Here is a 5,074-nt window from a genome sequence, read left to right as displayed (position 1 = left end):
CACCTCGCCTCCCTGCTCTCGCGCCTCCCTCCCCTCACCTCGCGTCCCTCGCTCTCGCGCCTCCCTCCCCTCGCCTCGCCTCCCTCGCTCTCGCGCCTCCCTCCCCTCACCTCGCCTCCCTCGCTCTCGCGCCTCTCCCCCCTCGGTCTCGCTCCGTCACTCTCTCGCTGGCTCGCTCCGTCGCTCTCTCGGTCTCCAAAATCTCCTGCGAGTGTGTCGCCTCTGGAGGGAAGAGCAGCGGTGGTGGTGCGTCAATGGTGGCGGCGGTGATAGTGGTGGAGGTGGTGGTTAGATTAGGGTTTTTCTGATGTTGATGGTGGTGGTGTGAATCTGAGATTAGGGTCAGATTGGGTAAAATTAGGGTCAGATTAGGGTTTTTCGAATCTGAGATTTTGTTTTACTTGCTTCTTTGAATCTGAGATTGGGGTAAAATTAGGGTCAGAGATGTTGCCTGTATTAACTTTTCTGTGTTAATGTGCAAGCAAATGTGTTCAGATCTACAAAAAGGGGTGAGGGTTTTGCTTAATCTGAGTTCTCTCCTTGAGTTCTCTCCTTGTTCAAAAACCCTACTGGTAATGCATAACCAAAAAAAAAAAATAAAAAAAAAGACCCTACTGCCTCGGTTTAGCCTCCAACCGAGGCAGTTGAAGGACAAGAACAATCTCGGTTATCTGATAACCGAGGCCGAATCGTAGCGTTTTTTGTCTCGTTCCAGAACCGAGGCATAAAGTTGATCACTTTTTACCTCGTCTGAATATGCTTCGGTTCAAAAACCGGTGCCTATTAGCGAATTTAACCGGTGCCGTTTCCTTTAAATGTACTGGTGTTAATAGCTATGAAAACATAATATATATAGGTTCACACTAAAAGAAAATTGTAAGAGATTTTCAAAAGAAAAGAAATTTCTATAGAAAACCAACTTATTTTATTGAAGACATTGATTGGATGATATGATCTTAATAAACTCATTGTAAGAAGAAATATCAGTGTCTCTTATCTTCAAAATATTAACGTTTTTATATTGATTCAGGAAAAACAAATTATATCTTATTCAACTCACCAAATTTAACAATACAGATTAATGTTGTTAATCACTTCTAACTAAAACAATCTCAATTAAAAAGTCAAATATTATGGACACAATTACTCCTAGTTAAACCATTTAGTCTTTTTCTACCAATAATCACTTCCGTATAAGATTCAAGTATAGTTTAGAATCAAATCATCTCATAAATATTTAAAAAGATATATGAAAATATATTTTGTTACTGTATTTTATATAAGTATATATTTAATTTATAATTAGTTTTTCAAATATATGCCTTATATTATTTGTTAGCTAATTAGTTTTCTAATATTATTGTATTTATTCTAAGTTAGTGAATGAGATCAATTAAGAAAAACATTCTTTTATGCTTCTTTTTTTCAATCCCCTCCATTTAAATTTTTTTTCTTTTTCTCACTGTCATGATGGACAACAAGAGTTCTTTCCTTCCAGCTCTTGCAGTTTTCAATATATGTAACCAGTTTCCAATAAATGTAACCATATCCCCATCACTCTTGATATGGAGAATGTCCAATACTGTACATGGGTAGAACTTTTTAAAATCATCGCATGTTCTTATAAGGTCCTTCATCACATTATTCCTCGTGCCAATGGAAAAGAGAAAAGGTACCTAGGATGAAAAGAAATTATGGTCGACTCTTGATGCAATGGTTCATTCCTGGCTTTATGCAACCATCTCCAATGACTTGTTGCCTACAATTATTGAACCCGATGTTACGACCATGGATCACTAGTAAAATATTGGCTTTTTAACTCGCCTAATAGGCCTCGGTCAAAGCAAAACTGAAACATATCCGAAAGCGGTGGCAATATCGTAGTTTAGACGAACTTATATGTCCCGATTTTTGTAGAACCGAAGCATGTAATGCATATTACCTCGGACCAAAGTATAACTGATGCCTAATACTATGTCAAAAAAGTCATCTGACCCTTTGCAAAACTGAGTTTTGGTCTGACAGTGATATAGTGCTTCGGTTCTACACAGAACCGAGGCCTAAGAGTATGTCCCAAGTCTGTCAAATCCCATTGGTACCTGCGAGAAGGGTGTTTATGCCTTGGTCAGAGGTCTACCCAAGGTAATAGTATACAAACCCTAATTCTAATTTCTGATTCCATTACTCATTTCTTCTCTCCCTCCATTCCATTGCTGCTTCTTCCTTACCCCCACGAATGTCACCCAGGTTCCTCCCACAACTAAACCACACCACTGCCAGCCCCAAATTTGCCACCGTTTCCGTAAAGAGCACGCGATGAAGAGGAAGGAGCGATTGAGGTGGCGGAGGCGGATGCGGCAATGATGAGAATTCTTGGACTGAGGCTCTATAACGGTGAAGAAAGCGGTAATTTACCCTAACAAGAGACGAAATCGAGAAGGCTTTTTCTCCAGATTTCATTTCTTTTTTCTCTTTCGAAATCCAGAAGCTTCTGCGGCGAACACTGTGAGGCACGACAACAGCGGCGAGGAACGATGCTCATGAGCGCCGCTTCGGGTAGCTACTTCGGATTTCAGGCAGCTGTGACCGTCGCTAGAGAGCTTTGCGCCAGGTCCACCTGCACGACTGAAGCTGGAGAAGATTCAGTAGAGTTTTGCATTTGGTTTGTGAGATTTTGTTTTGATTTGTTGAATTGAATCTGAGTTCACACCGAAGCTTTGGAATCAAAAGAAAAACAGATTGGTTTGTTTGGTTCCTTTGTTAAATTAAATTTGACTTTACTTGTTAAATTGATTTGTTGAATTGAATCTGAGAAGGATCCTTTGTACTAAAAAATTTGTTTGGTCTGGTTAGCCATTGAAGCGTGATTCAAGCGTGTTTGGTCTGGTTTGTTTGTTAAATTTGTTTGTCAAGAAGCTTGAGCAGAGACATAAAAGAAGCTTGAGGAGAGGCATAAGACCTACTGAGGCACCAAAATTATATGACTGGCTAAAGAAGAAGAAGAAAAAATAAAAAAGGACCCTACTGCCTCGGTTCAGGCTCCAACCGAGGTAGTAGAGGGAGTGAAACAATTTCGGTTCTAATAACCGAGGCCTAATCGTACCATTTTATGCCTCGTTTCAAAACCGAGGCATAAAGTCTACCACTTTTTACCTCGCCTAAATATGCCTCGGTTCAGGAACCGGTGCCTATCAGCGAAAATAACCGCTGTCATTTCCCCTAACTGTACTAGTGGATGCTTGGAATATGTTGAGAGATATTTTCCAAGACAACAAACATTCCTGTGTGGTAACTCTTGAGACCGAATTCTCCAATACTAAGATGTAGAATTTTTCGAATGCTTTGGCATATTGCCATCGTCTTAAGTCCCTTGCTGATTAGTTCAAAAATGTTAGAGCACCAGTGTCGGAGAGCTGCCTTGTCATTCAACTTGTTTCAGGTCTCACAAGCGCATATCGTGGTGTAGGGATGTTAATTCGACAGAATGATCCCCTACCCCCATTTTATTAGGCTCGGCTGATGCTCATACTTGATGAAGTCGGATTGACAAAGGAGGCTGCCACAGGCTCGGAGTCAACAATGGTGACTGCCTCTCAATCTGTTTATGACACAAATTCCTCAATGTCAAACCAGCTACACCACCAGCAGCACCGTGGGAAGTCGTCTGAATACCGCAAGTATTTTGGAAAAAAATCCGGTGGCGATGGTTGTGGGTCCGATGATGAATAATCTGGTCATGCAGGAGGCGACAGTGGTGGTCCACAACAATTTGGTGGGAGTCTACAACAACAACAGTAGTGGGGGTCTTCACCTTGGCCAAATTACCCACCTTGGGGTTGGATGCCTCAATGGGTTCCTCCATATCCAAACCAAGGGTGGGCATGGGGTCTGGCACCATAGAGACAAGAACAACAGTTTGACGTTCTTGGGTCACGACCACAATAGGCTTGCATGACCTCTCAGAATTAGCAATCCACTTCTTATGTTCCTACTAATATTGAAGTGATGATGCATACTATGTCTCTAAGTCCCCTGATCCTTCATGGTACATGGACATCGGAGCTACCTCTCATATGACATTTTCCAATGGTAATCTCTCATCTTATTTTAATTTGAGCAATCATCATGACATTATTATTGGTAGTGATCATACTATCCCAATTCATAGATATAGTCATACTTACTTTCTTTTCCCTAATCCTCCGTATCTCTCACAAATGTTCTACATGCTCCCAAAATTATCGAAAATCTTATTGCGGTTATAAAATCCACTATTGATAACTCTGTGATCGTGAAAAATTTGATCCTTTTGGTTTTTCTGTGAAGGATTTTCAGACGGGGATGCCAATAATGAGATGTGATAGCTAGAGTAATCTTTACCCTCTTACTACTCGTATCAATAATCAAACTCCTCCATCAACCTTTGTCGCCATTTCTCCTAAGCTTTGGCATGATCGGTTGAATCATCCGAGTGCTCATATTTTAGATGTTCTTAGGAAAATTAAAAGCATTGCTTGTAATCCTCTTTCTAGTTCTAGTTGTTGTCAATCTTGTGTTTTTGCAAAATATTTTAAGTTGTTTTTTATTTCCTCTTCTATGAGTATGTCTACGCCTTTCAATATTATTCATAGTGATATTTGGACATCTCCTATTCTGAGTTCAATGGGACTTCGATATTATGTTTTATTTTTCGATGATTATTCTAATAATTTGTGTACTTTTCCATTGACTATAAGGTATTTGATAAATTCTTAGCTTTTCGAGCACACATTCTCATTCAATTTGAACGTTATATGAAAAGTTTCCAATGTGATAATGGGAGGGAGTTTGACAAATGGTCTTTTTTAGGACTTGTGTAAAATTAATGGTATGTTTTTTCGTCTTTCTTACCCCCACACCTCACCTCAAAATGGGAAAGCCGAACGAAAAATTCAGACTATCAATAATATGTCTCGTACTTTTCTTGCTCATGTCTCTCTTCCTTTTTCTTTTTGGCATCATGCATTATAAATGGCAACATATCTTCTTAATATTCTTCCAAGTAAAGTTTTGGGAAACACTTCTCTTCTTCAAA

At 39.8% G+C, this 5,074-nt stretch overlaps 1 pseudogene; it reads left to right on the top strand.

The window, feature by feature from the left end:
• Positions 1-1,467: 1,467 nt before the first annotated feature.
• On the top strand, positions 1,468-3,729 carry LOC148195587 (uncharacterized; annotated as a pseudogene).
• Positions 3,730-5,074: the final 1,345 nt, after the last annotated feature.

This window comes from Vigna umbellata, chromosome 7 (genome assembly GCF_029865625.1).
Source record: "Vigna umbellata cultivar VRB3 chromosome 7, Vumbellata_1.0, whole genome shotgun sequence".
In the NCBI taxonomy this organism is placed as follows: Eukaryota; Viridiplantae; Streptophyta; class Magnoliopsida; order Fabales; family Fabaceae; genus Vigna; species Vigna umbellata.
The sequence above is the reverse complement of the archived record's forward strand: the minus strand, read 5'-3'. Positions and strand labels throughout refer to the sequence as shown.